We start from the raw sequence: 21,406 nt of genomic DNA, 5'->3' as shown, positions 1-21,406 counted from the left end.
GAGCCTTCTTTATTCGACTGGCATGAATCCACTGTGGAAAAAGGTCAGTTAGTACAGCCGTTCGAGTTACAGCGAGCACATCCGTGGGTTCACTGTAGGGCGGTTCCTCCAAAGGAGCGCCTAATTTCGCAAATTTCTTTACCAACACTGAAGCGCGTGCGCGAGAGAATCAAAAGAGGAGGAGGGCTTAACAGTAAGGTTTTCGGTGGCCAAAAGAATAGACTCGTATCCAGAGCGACGCTGCGCAGATAAATGCTGGGTACTGAGGTTCTTTAAAACGTGCACTACATCATGTCGAGGTCACCAAATTGTTAGAACCTGTGTCTGTCTCAGTTCAGATGCGTTGACGTAAGAGCGCTCTGGAGCAGGGTTAAAACAAACCACACGAGTTAAATCAATCTGGTTTATTCAAGCACTGCTCAACGATACACAGAAAGAGCAGGGTTTATATACATCAGAAGCTTGCGTGACAAGATAAGTAAGGGGCTCGGGGGCACAAGGTCAACTCGCCAGATAAGGAGTCGTTTTTATTATACATGAAAGAGCAGACCATACACCCCCTAGAACAGGAGGAACCAGGAATGTGGTTTCAGCGAAACTAGAAGGTACAGAGAAAATAAAAGAGTATGTTCTCGCGATTATGCACGTTTACCAGGGTGTGAAAGGGTCATAAAGCTCAGGACAGCTATGCACGAGAACACACACAATCTTACACCAAACAAACAAAAAAACACTTGTTTTCTAAAATTATCCATTTACTACCTTCATGATGAATTTTAAAAAGATTTTTTAACACACAATCTAGACTGAATATGATGCTTTAGAATCATTCTCTACAATTTAGTTTGTAAACTTTGACCTGGAAAAAAGGTCACTTGGATGAAAACCTCCTGCACAGTCCAGGACGATAAATGAATTAAAACATAATGATATTATTTTAATGAATTTATTTCATTTATTCACTTGACCTTTCTTTCTTTCTTTCTTTCTTTCTTTCTTTCTTTCTCTCTCAAGTTGCAGTCTGGGGGGGGGGGAGGAATTCTGCACTGCAGAAAATGATCTCTTGTTCAGAGAAAATATATTTAATATGGGTGAATTTATCTAATATTTCTTATTAGAAGATTATTAGAATGCATATATAAGATTTGTTGCACTGTAAACCCAGATTTTGATTCAACTCAAAGAGATTGAGTTCATATTACTTAAATGTGTCTAATTTATTGACATTACTTGTTAATTCTGATTAAGCTGAACTTTTTCATGTTGTTTCTTATTGTAATTGTGTTTTTAAGTCCAATCAATAGTTTCTACTCAAACAAACTGAGTTCGCATTACTTAAACGTGCCATTTCTTTACATTAATTATGAATTCTGAGTAAACTGTACTTTTTAATGGCCTATCTTATTGTAATTATGTGTTTGAGCTCAAACAACTCAATATCATCAAGTTATGCCCTGTACTGGCGACACCCATGCACCTGCCAAAAATCTAGTTTATACCAGTTTGGCATTGATGAGCTCTGAACTTTGTGAGACAGAAAAGAGACGGAACAGAACAAAGAAAGAGTTCAGCTGTATTGAAATTTTTGACAAGTGAAGTTCTAGCAAGCAAGTTGTTCAACCCATGTTTGAAGCCTCCAGTGAATGACCTGAGTTCAGCCACAAAATGGTAAGTTGGAACCTGGCACTGGTTGCATGCTATTGCAGTCCTGACTGCTAGCTGAGGTTAGCTAGTTATTAACAAGCTAGCAAGATAGCTTACCAGCTAACTCTGCCCCACACTTTCTTTCTGGGGCAGCACGGTGGTGTAGTGGTTAGCACGGTCGCCTCACAGCAAGAAGGTTCTGGGTTCGAGCCCAGCGGCCGGCGAGGGCCTTTCTGTGTGGAGTTTGCATGTTCTCCCTGTGTCTGCGTGGGTTTCCTCTGGGTGCTTCAGTTTCCCCCACAATCCAAAGACATGCTGTTAGGTTGACATGGGGTGGCCTTGGGCTGAGGTGCCCTTGAGCAAGGTACCTGACCCCTGACTGCTCCCTGGGCGCTCTGGTGTGGCTGCCCACTGCTCTGGGTGTGTGCGTGTGTTCACTGCTTCAGATGGGTTAAATGCAGAGGATGAATTTCACTGTGCTTGATGTGTGCATGTGACAAATAAAGGTTTCTTCTTCTTAGCCAACGTTAGTTATGTGTTCACTGGTAATGTTAGCTAGCGCCAGTAACGGAAATTGTATGTTGCTCGCGTCCCATACAGCTAATGCAAGTTGAGCTGAGCTGGACACCTGAAGTAGCTACCTATTGTTAGCTCAACCACAGACCACGGACCAGCGAATGTCCCGGTAAGTTGGCGCTGATCCCAGCTGCTTTGCTAAAGTGGAGTCTATTGTGTGACACCAAGTACGTGGAGTCCACCCGGTCATAAAAATTGAGCTTTTATATATATTTTTTATTCTTTTTTGTTTTTATATTTTTTCATTCTCTCGACATGCTTTTAATGTGACACTGAGCTGATAGCTCACATTATTAGCTAATTAGCTTTAATTTCTTGATTTATTTTGTTTTACTTTTTGTTAGTTGGCTATTTGTCCAATTCTTAGTTGTCATGCCTTTTGTTATTTAGCTAATGTTAGCTTGTTGGCTGTTGGGTTCATTTGGAAAGCCAATTTCAAATAGTTCTTTTCAGAAGCTTTACACTGTTAGCTAACTGCCATTTTCCTTAGTTCATGTATCTTTAGCTAGCTGAAGATGGAGTGGAAGTGTAAATATTGTGGTTTTATTAGTGGGAAGAGGGCACAGCTATTTAAACACTACCGGTTAAAACATGGAAGTTACACAAGGACAGTACTATTTCCTTGTTTGCACCAGGACCGTTTGTGCACATTCAAGTCCTTAAACAGCCTTAAAAAGCACATATCTCATGTTCACTCTAAAACTCACGAGGAACAACCAGGAGAAAATGAAGCTGTCAAATTCTGCTGTCAGTTGTGTGAATTCATTGAGCCCTGCTCTGAAACTGAATTTTTCACCCACCTCCGAAGCAGACACTTGAAAGTTAGCCAAAAGGTTCAGTGTCCATCTGCAGGCTGTAGATTTTAGAGCAGCGTGTATTCAACTTTCAATGCACATAAAAGTAAAGCACATAGAGAAGACAACTGGAAGATGTTCAAGAAAGAAATAGTTCATGTTGACATAAGTGATGAAAACAAAGACAGTGATGTTGCAGATGAGCAAATGCCAATTGAAGACATGGGGGAGATAGATGATGTCAGTGAAGAAGCTTGTGAGATAGAGCTTCATGATTTAGAAAAGCAGTTAGAGCACAACTTGGCTGCACTTTTTTTTTTTAAAGATGCAGACTATCCTCCATATACCGGAGCGCTCTGTACAGGAAGTTATCAAACAGCTTTGTGAGATACATTATTTGTCGGTGCCACTTCTGCATCATAAGGTGAAGATGATTCTTAAGGAGTATGACTGAGATAGGGGAGTCCATTGTGAAACATGTGAGCAGTGCTGTTACAGAGACCAATGTAATGGCAACATTTTGCAGCAAAGATGATTCCTTAGCAGCCAAAAAAGAGCATCGTATGTGTCTAAAGAATTTCCGCTGGTAATGCCTGTAGAGTATGTAGTTGACAAAGATAAGAAATCAGTTGTCTATGTTCCAATGCAGCAAATGCTGCAGAAGTTGCTGAGCAGGACAGATGTGTTAGATAAAGCAATGTCTGAAGAAATACATGTTCCAAATGAATACAAAACTCATGTAGATGGTATATACTTCAGAGAAAATGGCCTTCTTACTAGCGATGAGTTCACAATTGCCATTGGGCTGTACATCGATGACTTTGAAGTCGCCAATCCGTTAGGAACATCGAAGAAGCATAAGATGTGTGCTGTGTACTTGCCAATATGCCAGCAAAATATAGAGCATCACTCAACTCTATCCAACTTGCTCTTATATGCAACACAACCACTGCAAAAGAATGTGGTTATGCTAAAGTGCTGGACCCACTTATACATGATCTGACGTCACTAGAAAAAGATTGTGTTTATCTTGCATAGTGAATAAGTGTGTGCATATTAAGAGGGCTGTTTTCCCTAGGAACCTTTTTTGTGTGTATTGTTTCCTCCTGGTTTTAAGTGTGTGACACCGTGGTTCTGGATGTGTGTTGTGTTGGCTGAAGTTAAGTGAAGTTCAGTAAAAGTGCCTAAACGGTTTCCCCCGTCTGTGTGTGAGTTTACTAAAAGTTACACCACTCGGTTACTACACTGGCGACAAGGATTAAAACCGAGGACAATGGCAGTGGAGTTGCCGTGTGTATTTGAAATAGAAGTTACTGTGCAGTTAGTTAAGCTAGTCAGTTAACATGACTACTGTTGGTTCACTCAGTGAATACGTGGAGACGGATGGCGACTGGGTGGAATATGTTGAGAGACTGGAGCACTTTTTCGTGGCAAACGACATTACAGATCAGTCAAAACAGCAGTCAATCCTCCTCAGTGTGTGCGGGGCCAAGACGTACAAGCTGATATGCAACCTGGCTACACCGCGGAAACCAGGGGAATTGAGTTTCCAGGACCTGGTAACTTGAGTGAAAAATCACCACAACCCCAAGCCATCCGTGATTGTTCAACGCTTCAAATTCCATACTTATTCACCCAAGCAGGGAATGACAGTGGCTGCATTTGTGGCAGAGCTGAGACAATTATCAGAGCACTGTGAGTTTGGTGCAGTATTAGAGGATATGCTGCACGACAGGCTAGTCTGTGGAATTAATGATGATAGCATACAGCGTCGGTTGTTGAGTGAAGCCAAGCTAACTTTCAAAAAAGCACTAGAGATTGCCCAAGTAATGGAAATGGCAGCAATCAACACTAAAGACATTCAACAAGCAAAGGGGACGGCGCAGCCAGACGCTGTTCATCACATGTCCAAGGACAAGAAAGGCAAGCCCCAAAAGTCAGTGGAGTGTTACCGTTGTGGGGGAGCACACTTTGCAAATGACTGTGGGTTCAAAGACTCTGTTTGCCATAACGGTCAGAAAAAGGGACATATTGCCAAAATGTGCAGGGAAACGAAAGTCAAACAAAAGAAGAAGGAGTGAGGAACATCAAAGCCCAACAGGAGCACACATCACCTGCAGGGTGACGAGCCTGAGGAGGAGGAGTGTTCTTTTGTCATGTTCAACCTCCATGTCAACAGCCAGTCCAGGGCTGAGCCCATCTATGTAGCACTGAAGGTAAATGGCACTGAGCTGAAAATGGAAGTAGACACTGGGGCCTCAGTTTCAGTGATAAGTAACGGCACATACCACAAATTGTGGAGGGCAACAGAGGCAACTGCACTCAAAAAGACTAATATTAGGCTGAGAACGTATGAGTGCATTCCCCTCATTGGGGCTATAGATGTGGACATAGATTACGAAAGACAGAAGGAGTCGGTGACACTGTTGGTGGTCCAGGGGGAGGGGCCTAGTTTGCTGGGTCGTGATCTCCTACAGAAAATTCGCCTGCATTGGGGGGAAATCTGGGGCGAAATCAAGAACATGACAGTAGTACAAGCTATAATAGCCAAATATGCAGATATTTTTAAGAATGAGCTTGGCACCCTCCGGGGCACCACAGTGAAATTGTGCATGGACCCCAAAGCTCAGCCACGCTTTTTCAAACCACGCCCGATGCCCTATGCTATGAGGGCTAAGGTGGAGGCTGAGTTAGAGAGGCTGCAGCAGGCAGGTGTGATTGAGCCTGTTGAATTTTCTAACTGGGCAGCACCAATAGTGCCGGTGGTGAAGGAAGACGGCGGATTGTGAATATGTGGAGATTACAAGCTGACAATTAATCAGACCTCCCAACTTGACACCTACCCCCTGCCATGAGTGGAGGATCTGTTTGCTACTGTATGTTATCAGGTGGCAAAACATTCACAAAGCTGGACATGAGTCATGCGTACCAGCAGCTACTGCTAGATGAGGAGTCTAAACAATATGTGACTATTAATACGCATAAAGGGCTATTCAAGTACAACCGCCTGGTGTTCGGCATCGCATCCAGCCCAGCTATCTTCCAGCACATTGACAATCTGCTTCAAAACATCCCCCACATTGCAGTGTACCTGGACGATATTTTAGTCTTGGATAGAACGGAAGAGGAGCATTTGCAAAATCTTGACCAGGTGTTAAAGAGAATGTCGGATGCTGGACTGCACCTGAAGTGCAGTAAGTGCGTTTTCCAAGCTCCAAATGTCACATACCTGGGCCACCGGATTTCAGCTCAAGGTCTGTCTCCAGTGGAAGAGAAGGTGAGGGCGATAAAGGAGGCCCCAAGTCCAAAGACGGTAGCAGAGCTCAGGTCATTCCTGGGCTTAGTAAACTATTACAGGAAGTTCTTACCTGATCTCTCCACTGTGCTCACCCCACTATACCAGCTGCTGCACAAAGACAGTTTATGGAAATGGCAGCAGGCTCAGGTGGAGGCATTTCAGCATGTTAAAAGACTTTTACATTCAGAACGACTGCTGGTGCACTTTGACCCGGACAGGGATGTCATCCTGTCTTGTGACACGTCCCCTTATGGCATGGGGGTGGTCCTTTCACACCAGATGGAGGATGGAACTGAAAAGCCCATCAGCTGTGTGTCACATACTCTCACTGCAGCAGAAAAAGGGTACTCACAATTAGAAAAGGAAGGACTAGCTGTAGTTTTTGCTGTGAAACATTTCCACCACTACCTGTATGGTCGCCCTTTTACCATTTTCACAGACCATAAGCCATTAATGGGTCTGTTTAGTGAGTAAAAAGGCATTCCTCCCATGGCGTCCGCAAGAATCCAGTACTGGGTGCTAACCCTGTCGGCATATCAGTATCACATAGTGTATAGTGCAGGTAGTGAAGATGCAAATGCCGACGCTTTCAGCTGTCTGCCTCTCCCTGACACACCCGGCCACACTGGTTTTCCCCCAGAGACAGTTTCTGATAGACAGGCTGTCAAACGCTCCAGTGACAGCAAAACAGATCAAAACATGGACTGATAGAGACCCAGTATTATCACAAGTTAGGAGATGGGTGATGCGGGGCTGGCCTGTAGTTGTAGGACAGGAGAAATTCCAGCCTTATGCCAAGCGCAAGCTGGAGCTGAGTGTTCTTGACGGCTGCATCCTTTGGGGCTCCAGAGTGATCGTTCCCTCCCCAGGGCAGGCACAGGTGATGGATGCACTGCACGATACCCATCCGGGGATATCCCGGATGAAGAGCCTCGCCAGGTCATTTGTGTGGTGGCCTGGGATGGACAGTGCTTTAAAAGAGAAGGTAAAAGGCATGTTCGCAATGTCAAAGCAACCACAAAATGCCAGTGTCTGCGCTGCTTCACCCATGGCAGTGGCCAGGCCGTGCATGGTCCAGGCTCCACCTGGATTTTGCAGGTCCATTTATGGGCCAGACATTTCTAGTGCTGGTGGACACACATTCAAAATGGCTTGATGCACATATGTCAAATATGACTGCTGCATTTACCACTGAGAAGCTCCGGAGCATCTTTGCTACACACAGATTACCAGACACAGTGGTGACAGACAATGGGCCCACTTTCACCAGTGAGGTTTTCAAAGAATTTATGGAGAAAAATGGAATCAGTCATGTCTGCACTGCTCCCTACCATCCCATGCCCAACAGCCTAGCAGAATGAGCTGTTGAAACTCTGAAAGATGGACTGTGAAAAATGTCAGGACACTCTCTGGAAGCCAAACTTTCTCGCTTTCTGTTCCAATACCGGATCACTCCACACAACTACTGGAGTAGCCCCGGCGGAGATGCTATTGGGAAGGAGGCCAAAGTCTCACCTGGATCTCCTCCACCCGGACGTCGGAGAAAGAGTTGTCAGGTCGCAGGACAAGCAAAAGCTGAGGTGGGACCAACATGCTAAAGAGAGACTCTTTCAGCCAGAGGATAGTGTGTATGTTAAACTTTGCCACTGGTCCACCCTGGCTGCCTGGAGTTATTCAACACCAGACAGGTCCAGTGTCTTTTCTGGTGGATTTGTCAGATGGCAGGCAGGTGCAAAGGCACCAGGATCACCTGTGTGACCGCTATGATACAGGAGGGGAGGAGCATCAGAGTATTGCGCACAAGGACAGTGTGAGCAGCTCTGGAGGTTTTAGTGAGGTGCCTCAAGCACCAGAGCAAGAGCAAGTGTCACCTGAGGAACTGTCAGTACAGGGCGCTCCACCTGCCTCCACTCCAAACCTGCTTGGGGGAGCAAAACCTGCTCCTGATGCTGGGGACATCACACCAGAACTAAGAAGATCAACAAGGCAACACAGGCCTCCAGATAGACTGACCTGTTAAACCAAGTGTGTTTCAAATGTTAAAAAAAAAATTACATTCAGTGGCAAATGAGACCAGCAAGAAGCTGTGTTGTTAGGGCTTTTTGAGCTGCTATGGTTTGTGGCTTTTTGTTATTGTTGGTAATGTAGTCAAGTAACAGCATGTGTATGCTTTATAAGTTTCTAACCAGAGACAGACTGAGGTATCAAGACTGTTTTCAATTTGTGCCAATATATGTTTGCACTTAAAGGGGGAGAAGTGTTGCATAGTGAATAAGTGCGTGCATATTAAGAGGGCTGTTTTCCCTAGGAACCTTTTTGTGTGTATTGTTTCCTCCTGGTTTTAAGTGTATGACACCGTGGTTCTGGATGTGTGCTGTGTTGGCTGAAGTTAAGTGAAGTTCAGTAAAAGTGCCTAAACGGTTTCCCCTCGTCTGTGTGTGAGTTTACTAAAAGTTACACCACTCGGTTATTACATTTTACATAGAGGCCTTAGGTGCAAGTGTGAAAGGAACTGTTTTGTATGTAGCTGCTGAGAACCTAGGTGCTCATGCACTGGCAGGATTCTAGAGAGCTTCTTTGTTGATAAGTTCTGTAGAGTCTGCATGGCAAGTAGAAGTGACACTCAAGAACAAGAGGTGTGCTCTGGTACCTTTGAGGTTAGAGACAAAGACAGGCATGACAGACAAATGCAGGAAGTGATGGAAGACCCAGAACTGGGTAGAACATATGGTGTGAAAAAAAGAGTACTCTTTGACTGCAAAACTTGAGCACTTTCATGTTGTTAAAGGTTATCCTCCTGACCTCATGCATGATCTTCTGGAGGGCATAGTCCCCGTAGAGTTGTCTTTGTGCCTTTCAGCTCTGATTTCCAAGGGATATTTTAATCTAGAAACACTGAATTAGGCTATCAGGTCCTTTACATACACTTTTACTGACAAAACTGACCAGCCACAGCCTATTACAAAAGGCTTCTCCACAAAAGGTGCAATCGGGGGAAATGCACATGAGAACTGGTGCCTAATTAGGCTCCTTCCATTTCTTGTTGGTCAGTATGTTCCTCCGGGGGAAAAGGCATGGGAAGTTCTTATGCTTGTCAAAGACGTTGTGGAGTTAGTAGTTGCCCCCAGGTTTACTGAAGAGACACTCTACTTCCTGGAGTGCAAGTTAGCAGAACACAGAGAACTACTGCAGTCTACATTCCCAGAGTTTAGATTATGACCAAAACACCACTACATTGAACATTACCCTCAACTTAAGGCATTTGGTCCATTGTGTGATGTCTGGACTATGCGCTTTGAAGGCAAGCACAAATTTTTCAAAAAGGTTCTGTGATGCTCAGAACACAGGAATGTAGCCCTTACACTTGCTGTGAAACACCAGAAAGCAGTCAGCTATCATTTGGACTCGAGTTCAAAGGACTGGAAACCAGAGGTTTAAGCTGTGATACATGAAAGGTGGGGTGAACACGTCGCATGGTGAGTGGTAATGCCAGTCTAATGGAACATGGGTTGATTACCTTCTTGATGAGGAAGGGTCCAAGGAACCTGGGTTCCAGCTTGTGAGAGACAGTCCTAAGTGGCAGGTGGCATGTGGAGAGTATAACTCATTGACCCACTTGTTAGGTGGGTGCCTTGGAGCGACGTTTGTTGGCCTGCTTCTTGGATGTGAGTATGGAGCAAATGAGTCTTCTCCGGGCCAATGCCCATGTTCTCCTGCAGCGGTGTATAAAGGCCTGGGCTGATGGTATGGCAACCTCCTCCTCCTGGCTGGGGGAACAGTGGTGGTTGGTACCCTAGTGAGCACTGGAATGGAGAGAGACCTGTGGCAGAGGAAGGGAGAGTGTTATGTGCATATTCGATCCAAGGTAGGTACTTGTTCCAAGAACTGGCATCCCTGGACACCATGCACCTGAGTGCAATCTCCAAAGCCTGGTTAGCCCGTTCTGCCTGCCCGTTGGTCTGTGGGTGGAAGCCTGAGGAGAGACTACAGGTGGCCCCGATGGGTTTCCAGAAGGCTCTCCAGAACTGTGCAGTGAACTGAGGACCCCGGTCAGAAACTATGTCGGTAGGCAGACCATGTAGGTGGAAAACGTGCTGGATGAGTAGTTCTGCGGTCTCTTTGGCTGAGGGGAGCTTGGGCAAAAGAATGAAATGGATGGTCTTAGAAAAATGGTCAATGACAGTGAGGATGCATGTATTGCCACCTGAGTTGGGGAGTCCTGTGATGAAGTCCAGGGCGATGTGAGACCAAGGTCGATGCAGAGTACAAAGGGGTCTTAGCACCCACGTGCAATGAACCGGTGCTACACGTGCTCTAGCCCCTGCCCCTTTTCTGTTTGCTGCCCAAAGTGCCCTTTTCATAGGGACTTTTTTTTAATATTTGTAAAAGATAAGTTAGCTCCAACATCAATATTCTCTACAATTTGACAATAATATATGAAATTATAGATTTATAAAATAACGTTTTTCTATGTAAATGCGGGCATCAATCCGTGACGTCATGCATTCAGTGAACCTCTGTGCAGAAAGCGCATGCAGGCGGTTGACAGTGGGGGACAGTGCGAGGAACGGCATGGTAAGGTCACACTGAAAGTCTCCTTTCATTTCTTATCTGAACATGCAATATTGTGCAGCTTAGAACACAACAGTAAATGCGTAGGGTTGTTTATCATTTAATGAAGCCGCCTAGGCTATATTTAAACCGTTTGCTCCATCCATTTCATTAACGTGGCAGATTCGGAAACTTTAGTTTGAACGATGGCTTTAATAACATATTCTAGCAGCTTCGAAAACTTAAGGCTGAATGACGACGTCCACAACATATTCTATCAAGACTATTATGTTATAGTAACTTACACACACACACAGAATGTTCAGTTGCAATTGAAATTTAGTTTTGAATAAAGTTAACTTGTGTGAAAAATTTGTTCCAAGTGCCCTTTTTTGAATGTTGAGCCCCTGCCCCTCCAAAGGTCTTTGCACAGCCCTGGGTCTTAGTAAGCCAGCAGGGGGTCGATTGGCTGTCTTGTTCCGGGAGCATGTGTCACAGGCTGCCACAAACTCCTGGACATCCTCCTTGATGAATGGCCACCAAAAGCGCTGCTGGATGAGAGCCAGGGTTCGGGAGGCTCCCGGATGACAGGCCAGCTTGGAACCATGACCCCACTGCAGCACCTGAGTTCGCACATGACAGGGAACCAACAGATGGTTATAAGAAATATTGTTGGAGTTACCTTCACCGGGGTCCTGCTCCAGGGCCTTCTACACAAGCATCTCAACTTCTAGAATAGCAGCTCCCACCAGGCAGCGTGGAGGAAGGATAGTCTCGGGTGGCTTGGACTCCTCTTGGTGGGAAGAGAACATCCTGGACAGGGCGTCGGGTTTGCCGTTCTTGGAGCCTGTGTGGTAGGAGAGCGTGAAGTTGAATCGGGAGAAGAGAGACCAAAGGGCTTAATGAGAGTTGAGACGTTTGGCAGACTTGAGGTACTCCAGGTTTTTATGGTCAGTCCAGACTAGGAACGGGAGGTCAGACCCCTCAAGCCAGTGCCTCCACTCCTCCAAGGCTAGTTTCACGGCCAGTAGTTCTCGGTCGCCGATGTTGTAGTTTAGTTCAGCTGGGGATAGCCGGTGGGAGAAGGAGCATGGGTGGACCTTGTTGTCGTTGGCCCTCTGGGATAAGATGGCTCCGACCCCTGACTCGGAGGTGTCGACCTCGACGATAAACTGCTTGGTAGAATCGGGTATGGTGAGAATGGGTGCTGTGCTAAACCTGTGCTTGAGACTGGAAAAGGCTTTCTCTGCTTCCTCCCCCCACTTGAACTTGGTCTTGGTCGAGGTCAGGGCTGAGAGAGGTCTGGCCACCATGCTGAAGTTGCGGATGAAATGCCTGTAAAAGTTGGCAAACCCGAGGAAGCGCTGGAGCTCTCGTCTCGAAGATGGGGTGGGCCAGTCAGTGACTGCCTCCAGCTTGAGGGGGTCCATCTGGATCTTGGCTGGTGAAATAATGAATCCCAGGAATGAGACAGAGTCTTGGTGGAACTCGCTCTTCTCTGCCTTAACGAACAGCTTATTCTCCAGCAGGCATTGAAGAACCTGCTGGATGTGACCCTGATGTTTCTCCAGGGAGCGAGAGAAAATCAAGATATCGTCCAGGTAAACAAAGATAAAGGTGTTAAGAAAGTCCCTCAAGACATAATTAACCAACATCTGGAATACCACGGGCGTGTTAGTAAGCCCAAAAGGGACTATGAGGTACTCATAGTGGCCTGTGGTGGTGTTGAAGGCTGTCTTCCACTCGTCCCCTTCCCTGATCCTAACTAGGTGATAGGCGTTGCATAAGTCCAGTTTAGTGAATACCTTAGCTCCCTGGAGTAGTTCGAAGGCTGTAGTCATGAGCAGTGGTTCTTGACTGTGATGGCATTGAGACCTCTATAGTCAATGCAGGGTCGGAGTGACTTGTCTTTCTTCTCCATGAAGAAGAATCCCGCCCCTGCTGGGGAGGAGGAAGGGTGGATGATCCCAGCTGCCAAAGACTCCGTGATATATTTCTCCATGGCTTGTCTCTTGGTGGGGGAAAGAGAGTAGAGATGTCCCTTGGGTGGCGCTGTCCCGGGCAGGAGGTTGATACTGCAGTCATAGGGCCTATGAGGGGGAAGGGACACTGCTTGGGTCTTACTGAAGACAGGCTTGAGGTTCAGATATTCTGGAAGCACATGACAAAGGTCGGGATACTTGCTGGCTGAGGGCTGAGGTGGTTTGGCAGGAGGCAGAGCAGAGTTCAGGCAGGAGGCCAGGCAGGAAGGACTCCAGCCTAAGATGGTGTGGTCAGTCCAGTTTAAGTGGGGGTTGTGCTGCATCAACCAGGGTAATCCAAGAATAACGGGAATGTGAGGGTTGTTCATGATGTGAAGTTGTATAGTTTCGGAGTGATTGCCTGAAATCCTTAGAGTGAACGGGGTGGTGAGGTGAGTGATGGTGGTCAAGCCAGTGCCATTGAGTGACAGGATGGTGAGAGGGACCTTGAGGGCAAGTAACGGGATTCCGAGAACCTTGGCGGTGGTGGAGCAGATCAGGTTCCTGTCTGCCCCCAAGTCGACGAGCAACTGAAGATGGTGATGCCGATTGTTGAGAGTGATGATGACAGGGAGGAATGGTCGGTCAGCAGGGGACTGGTTCTGAGCATTGCCCACCAGGGCCCCTTGATTCACTGATGGGCTCGTCCTTTTAGCGGGCAAGCTCGGCAAATGTGTCCCTGCTGACCGCAGTAGAAACAAACCCCGTGCTCCATCGGCGCAGTCGTTCCTCTGCTGACACCCGTACCCGATCTACCTGCATGGGTTCAATGGATGAGGTGGGTGGTGGAGAGGGGTTGAAGTTGCGGCAGCTCCTCTCTCTCCTCCATTGTTGGACCCGCGCATCAATATGATTGGCAAGGTCCATCAGGTTGGAGAGGTCTGACGGCAGTTCCGACGAGACGAGTTCATCCTTGATGGCGTCAGATAAGCCATGTAGGAACGTGTTGACCAGGGCACTCTCGTTACAACCGCATGATGTTGCCAACATCCGGAACTCTGGCATAATCTGAGGTAGATCAGGATCCCTACCGCAGCTCCATGAGCTCTCTTGCCGCCTCCCGGCCGGACAGAAAGCAGTCAAATGTTCGCCTCATTTCCTCAGAGAATTCCTTGAAGCTGGAACAGGGTGCGTCGGCATCCCAGACCACTATTCCCCATTCCCTGGCCTTACCGGTGAGGAGTGTGATGGTATAGGCTACCCGGGAGCATTCTGTGGGGAAAGCCAGAGGTTGAAGCTCCAAGATCAACGAACACTGTGACAAAAAAGATCTGCAGGTACCTGGTTCTCCACTGTAGGGCTGAGGCGAAGGGAGTCTTGGTTCGTGAAGAGCGGCGGTGGCGGGAGGTGAAGAGAGAGATGGCTGGGCAGGGGTAGGGATGGCTTGGGAGTGCTGGAGTTGTGTGGCTAGGAGGTTGAGTGAGTCGGACAGGGTGGCCAGGTTCTGAGTGATCTGCCTGAGTTCCTGTTGGTGGATCCCGAGGAGGGCTCCTTGCTGCTGCATAGCCGTTCTCAGATGGTTGAGTTCCGCTGGATCCATGTTGGCCAGAATGTACTGTTAAGGGTGGTGAGATGTGTTGAGTTAGGATTCAATAGCAGAACACAAACCAGAAAATCCAATGAATAAAAAAATGATTTAAAGTCCAAAAAGAGTCAACGAACAAAAATAGCAAAAATAATCCAGACAACAATGAGGTAGACAAAGACAAAGTGCTAATATGAAAAAACATGAAAAATAGTTCTGACAAAAACTGGAGACAAAAAACGTAGTGCAAAAAACATGAAAAACTGACAAATCGTGAGTGCAAAGAACTGTGGCTAAGACTAGGCAAAACAGAGAGCAAAAATCCAGGAAGCAAAAAATGGTACAGAGCCAACGTGAGAAACAGACAAGACATTCTGGCAAAGTCCCCTTCTGAGAACGGCCTATTTATACACAGCAGAGCAGACCAGGAAGTGAATTCCGGCAAGGTGGAAGTCCCGTCCTGGATTGCGCTGAACTGGAAGATTGTAAATCTCCGGAGTGGAAGTCTGGGGTGGATCATGACAAACATATGGACCCTATTTTAAGTGTGTGATGTCCTCTGCTCCCTCAATCCACCAGGCTTCGGATGTGACAGAAGTCAGATGCCTCATCTGTAGCATAGGCATATGTGTACAGTGTACCTACAGGGAACACATACAGTGACGGACCCACAGGAAGTGGGTGTGCCCTTAACGGATGTATATGTGGTTGACAGGGGAACGATAATAAAAAGAGGTTTAGCAACTCGTAGCGTGTCTCCCGTGTCCTGTCTAGATAAGTACATATTATAATATAAGACATGTACATCAACAGTACATGTTACATGGTGTCAGAAGTGCTGAAGCCCGCCTCAGAAGATAGCAAGATTGGAATTGCAGGTCAGTTGCGGTATATTTATTTTTTGTAACAGTATAAGTGAATCGCGGGAAACTCCAGTGCTAGCTAAGTAAGCTATGCGAAGGCTAGCCAGCAGTAGAAACTGAGTGCAGCAAGCTAGTAGCGAGTCAAGACCACGGGGGAGTGTGTCAGTAACGGACGTAAAAGGACAGCGCGGAGGACAGCTCGGGGGAAAAAATAAAAATAAATAAATAAAAGAAGAGAAAAGAAGAAAATGGATTCACTTTTCTCCATAAGTCCACCGGAAAATTTTGACTTCTCAGACTTTTCCAATTGGCCCAACTGGATTCGTCGGTTTGAAAGGTTCCGTGTGGCGGCGGGACTGGACAAGAAAGACCAAGGATACCAGGTGAACTCCTTAGTTTATGCTATGGGCGACAAAGCCGATGATATTCTGTCCACACTTGGCCTGAGTACGGATGATGCTGTGAACTACAAAGCAGTCAAGGAAGCTTTTGACAAATATTTCATATGCAAATATAATGTCATATATGAGAGAGCCCACTTCAATAGGAGAAGCCAGGAGCCGGGCGAATCGGCAGAAGCCTTTATCTCTGCAGTTTATAAACTGGCAGAGCACTGTCAATATGGCCCTCTGCAGGATGAAATGATCAGAGACAGGCTAGTGGTAGGCATTAGACATCAAGGCCTGTCTGAAAAGTTGCAAATGGACAGTGAGTTAACATTGGAAAAAGCAGTCACCACAATTAGGCAACATGAAGAAATTAAGAAACAGCAACCCATAGTGAGAGACACAAAAGTAACAGAACAAGGAGAGGCAAATGTGGACTTGTTAAAATTCAAGAAAAAGCCATATAGAGAGAACCAGTCAGGGAGGACGTCATACGGAAAGGGACAAAAGGAGTTCCACAAAGGAAAGAAAACCTGTGGGCGTTGTGGAAAAGGGCCGCCACACTCTCTGAACAACTGTGCTGCACGAGAGGCAGAGTGCAGAAGATGTAGGAAGAGAGGACATTTTGCAGCAGTGTGCAAGTCAGGCAGAGTAGGTGCAGTTCTTGAGGCTGAGGAAGAGGACGTGCTGTTCCTGGGTGCAGTGTCCACAGGAAAGAAACCTGCAAAATGGAAAAAAACACTGAAAGTGAATGGAAAGGATCTTACCTTCAAGCTGGACACAGGAGCGGAGGCAACAGTCATCTCAAGCGCTGCCTACTCAGAGAGACTGCATGGCCCACTCACCAAAGCAGACATACCACTGTGTGGACCCAGCAATGAGCCGCTACAGGTGAGAGGTCAGTTTAAGGCTGTCATTAAGTACAAGGACAGAACAACTAGACAGCTAGTGTATGTGGTAGAAAAGTTAGCAACACCTCTACTGGGTCTTCCAGCAATCACAGACCTAAAGCTACTGCATGTAGTCGACAGCGTAAGAGAGCTGGAGGTTGACATGAAGAACCAGTACCCCAAGGTCTTCACGGGACTGGGCTGTCTCACAGGGGAGTACAAAATCAAATTGAAGGAAGACGCCAAACCATATGCACTGTCACTGCCACGACGTGTACCCTTGCCATTGCATGACAAGGTCAAGGAGGAGCTCCAAAGAATGGAGAAAATGGGTGTGATTGTGCCCATAGAAGAGCCTACAGATTGGTGCGCAGGCATGGTGGTGGCACCAAAGCCAAACGGAAAGATAAGGATCTGCTCAGACATGACCCACCTGAATGAGTACATCTGCCGAGAGAGACACATCTTACCAGCTGTCGATGAAACCCTGGCCAAGCTGGCAGGGGCGACTGTCTTTTCGAAGCTGGATGCTACAGCAGGATTCTGGCAGGTACCCTTACATCCAAAATCAGTTCCACTCACCACATTTATTACCCCTTTTGGGCGATACTGCTACAAAAGACTCCCGTTTGGTATTTCATCAGCGCCGGAGCACTTTCAAAAGCGGCTGATGCAGATGCTGTCAGGGTTAGAAGGGACTGTATGCCATGCTGACGACATCCTGGTTTTTGGCTCGACAAGAGAGCAACATGACCACAGGCTGCACAGAGTGTTGGCGTGGCTGCAGGAAGAGGGCCTAACGCTGAACAACGACAAGTGTCAGTTTGCAGTCAACAAGGTCACGTTCCTGGGCCACATCGTCAGCGAGAGGGGCATCGAAGCAGATCCCAGTAAAATTAAAGCCATCACAGAGATGCCCACACCCAAAGATGCTGGGGACGTGAAAAGGTTTGTGGGCATGGTCAACTACGTGGGAAAATTCTCTCCACGTATAGCAGAACTCACGCAACCGCTGAGAGACCTGCTCAAATCAGACGCTGACTGGGTGTGGGGTAGTGCACAGCAGAGAGCATTTGATGAGCTGCGTAAGGAACTGAGCTCACCAACAGTACTGGCACAGTACTGTCTGCACAGAGAGACAATAGTTGCAGCGGACGCTTCATCCTTCGGGCTGGGTGGAGTGTTGTTCCAAAAGCAGCTATCTGGGGAGTGGAGGCCAGTCGCCTTCATATCACGCAGCATGACAGACATGGAGCGTAGATATGCCCAGATAGAGAAGGAAGCGCTGGCACTGACCTGGGCATGTGAGCGTTTTCAGTCTTACCTGATAGGGAAGGACTTTTTGATACAGACTGACCACAAACCTCTGATTTCCCTGCTTGGCAGTAGAGCACTGGATGACTTACCACCTCGCATCCTGAGGTTCAGGCTGCGGCTGCTTCGCTTCACATACAAGATTGAACATGTGCCTGGAAAGAAATTGGTCACAGCGGATGCACTGTCCAGGGCACCGATTCAAGCACCACCAACAGCAGAGGACAAGCAGCTGGAAGAGGATGTGTGGGTCTCCATCAACGCAGTACTGGAGCACTTGCCAGCGTCAGAGCAAAGGTCAGTGCAGATCAGGGCAGCACAAGACGCAGATGAACTCTGCAAAAGACTGAAATGCATGGTGCAAACAGGATGGCCCCAGAACAGAAAAGCTCTCCCACCACAGTTGCAACTATACTGGCAGTACCAACAAGACCTGCTGGTGGCAGATGGACTACTGATGAAAGGCCAAAGACTTGTCATCCCAGTCACACTGCAAGAGGAGATGCTCAATAAAATACATGAAGGTCACCAAAGTATGACTAAGTGTGTGGCCAGAGCGCAGCAATCCATGTGGTGGCCAGGTCTGTCCAAACAGATTAAGCAGAAGGTGGAAAATTGTGCAACCTGTGCACGGGAAGCTCACAATGCACCAGAGCCACTGCTGACAACTCAGCTGCCAGAACAACCATGGCAGCGTGTGGCAGTGGATCTCTTTCAGTGGGAAAATACCATGTACATTCTGTGTATTGACTACTACTCGCGCTACATAGAAGTAGCAAACCTTACCTCTACCACCACAGCTCACGTGACAGGAAAGCTGAAGTCTATTTTTGCCCGTCATGGAGTCCCCGAGATTGTCATCACGGACAACGGCCCCCAGTTCTCGGCAGCGGAGTTTGCATCCTTCACTAGAGACTATGACTTCACACACACAACCAGCAGCCCCCGTTACCCTCAGAGTAATGGAGAAGCTGAGAGGGCAGTGAGAATGGTGAAATCTCTCCTCAAAAAGGGAGAAGACCCACACAAGGCTCTCATGGCCTATAGGGCCACTCCCTTGGCACACGGCTCATCCTCTGCTCAGCTGCTGATGGGCCGTAACATCAGAACACCTCTCCCGGTAAGCCAAGAGAAATTGCAACCTGTGTGGCCTGACCTCCAGGCTTTCAGAAAGAAAGACCAGGACTTAAAAGAACAACAGGCGTCCTGGTTCAACAAATGACACAACACAAAGGCCAGAACAGAGCTCAGACCAGGGCAAATGGTTTGGGTAAAGGACACAAAAGAAACAGGGACTGTCAGTGGTCCAGCTCAGACACCCAGGTCTTATAACATAGATCTGCCCTCAGGATCTCTCAGGAGGAACAGATCCCACATCAGGGTGGTTCCAGAGACTACCAGAGAGACTAGACTGGGCCGGACCGTAAGACCACCAAACAGACTGAATTTATAGAAAGCTGTGGTTTTGTGTTCATGGAGCAAAATAAACCCTGCACAGCTTGGGGACCCGGGTAGTCTACCCCGACCCCTAGGAAAAAAAAAATATATATAAAAAGTTGTTTGTGTGTTTAATCAGAATACTGAATATATCAACAAGATGTTTAAAAAAAAAAGAAAAAAAAGGAAAGGAAGGGAAAAGTAGGAGACTTGAATGTTTAATCCTCAATTTATGTGAATGTTTAATATGTGACAGTAATCCTCAATTTATGTGAATGGTTAATACTCAGATTTAAGATGTGACAGTGAATGTTAAAAATATATTAATTGTTCAAGTTTACAAATATTGAAAACAAAAGATGTTCTGTTGAGAGTATGACAATAACTAAAGGGGGGAGATGTAGCATAGGCATATGTGTACAGTGTACCTACAGGGAACACATACAGTGACAGACCCACAGGAAGTGGGTGTGCCCTTAACGGATGTATATGTGGTTGATAGGGGAACGATAATAAAAAGAGGTTTAGCGACTCGTAGCGTGTCTCCCGTGTCCTGTCTAGATAAGTACATATTATAATATAAGACATGTACATCAACAGTACATGTTACATCATCCTTAGGGGGCTTCCTGTCATTCTCGGCGATGATCCATCCACCTTCTTCAAGGCCTGCTTTGCAAGCAACTTTGATTTTTCTCTACCTCCTCTCCTCCTTCTCCCCTCCCTAGCTCCCCCGTTTACTATACAATACAATACAATACAATAAACTTTATTTAAATTTGAATTTAAAATAGCAAATACATGCTAATATCTCCAAATACTACCTCCCCTCTTCTCCCTCTACCTCCCTTCCCCTCTCTCCACCTCCCCTTTCTAGCTCCCTTGTTCTCTACCTCCCTTCCTCTCCCTCTACCTCCCCTCCCTTGCTCCCCTGTTCTCTACCTCCCCTCCTCTCTCCCTACCATACATATTATTTTAAGGTGTGCATGTGTTAATAGTTTCTTTTTTATTGTTATTGTTGTTTGAAAAAAACCCTTCTCTGTAGGAGGCATACTCCAAAATTGTGACCTGTGTTCACCCCAGATTATTTTTGGATGCCTCTTGCACCTGTCCTGAGTGATTTTCTGTAGCGGTCGCTACACTGGGCAGTGGGTGGACACTGGACAGGACAGGGCAGACATGTGGGTTGTGTACCTATAGAGGCTGTTTGTAGCACTATGTTGTCATGTTGACGTGATCATGCTCTGTTCCTTTTTTCAGGACGATGATGATGAAGAAGGTTCGTACTATGATGTGCCAGTGGGGATCCTCTGCCATGAACAGGAAAACATCACTCCACACATGCAGTCCCTTCACCACAATGCATCCTCAGTAGGAATCATCTTGGAGGGAAACACTGTGATGGATGTTGAGAGCCTGCCCCAGGCCATGTACATTGTCTTCGGACTATGCACTGCATCTCAATTACCCAAAGTGCATGAAGAAGACTTTTGATTTTTTTCCACAGGTACTTCTGAACTTAGGTAAGACAGATCTGAAACCTAAACTTCAAACACTCAAGAATCAGCTTGCGATGTAAGCTCCAGAATCTCCTCTTCCCAAGTTGTCAAATGTGAGGTTTTTTTTTTATTAATTGGCAGTAAAATAATTTATTATCAATTGGCAGTAAAAGAAAAAAGAAAATAATAATTTTGGCCTGCATTATAACATTTATTAATTACAACTTCAATTGAAGGGAATGTATGGAGGTGAAGAGAGAGAGGGTATGGAGAGAAGGACAGACTAAAAATGTTAGGTGGGGGATAGAGAAAGCATGGGGGGTCATTAAGAGGGGAGGTAGAGGGAGGAGGAGAGGAGAGTGTGGCCTCTAGATGGGCATCTACTGTCAGTTTTATTTTTCACCCTTATTCTGTCTCACACATGCTTTTTTATTTTATCCAGAGAAACATTTTTTGTTAATGATGAGTTCACAATTGCCAAGATGGAGGAGTGGGGTAGAGAGGAGGTAGAGGTGGAGGGGAGAGTATGGGCTCTCCATACAGGTATCTGCTCTTTGTTATTTTTTTCACCCTCCCGTTCTCTCTTCTTTCATTCTCACACACTTTTT

The 21,406-nt window shown here is 46.5% G+C and overlaps 1 protein-coding gene and 1 pseudogene across 1 annotated transcript in view; one reads left to right on the top strand and one right to left on the bottom strand.

The window, feature by feature from the left end:
• Positions 1 to 21,406, bottom strand: part of gpr34l (G protein-coupled receptor 34 like) — a 471,084-nt gene that overhangs the window by 369,700 nt on the left and 79,978 nt on the right. The gene's annotated exons all lie outside the window — the stretch shown is intronic.
• Positions 5,171 to 8,332, top strand: LOC132894824 (uncharacterized protein K02A2.6-like; annotated as a pseudogene).

Source organism: Neoarius graeffei, chromosome 12 (assembly GCF_027579695.1).
Source record: "Neoarius graeffei isolate fNeoGra1 chromosome 12, fNeoGra1.pri, whole genome shotgun sequence".
Taxonomy (NCBI): Eukaryota; Metazoa; Chordata; class Actinopteri; order Siluriformes; family Ariidae; genus Neoarius; species Neoarius graeffei.
The sequence above is the reverse complement of the archived record's forward strand: the minus strand, read 5'-3'. Positions and strand labels throughout refer to the sequence as shown.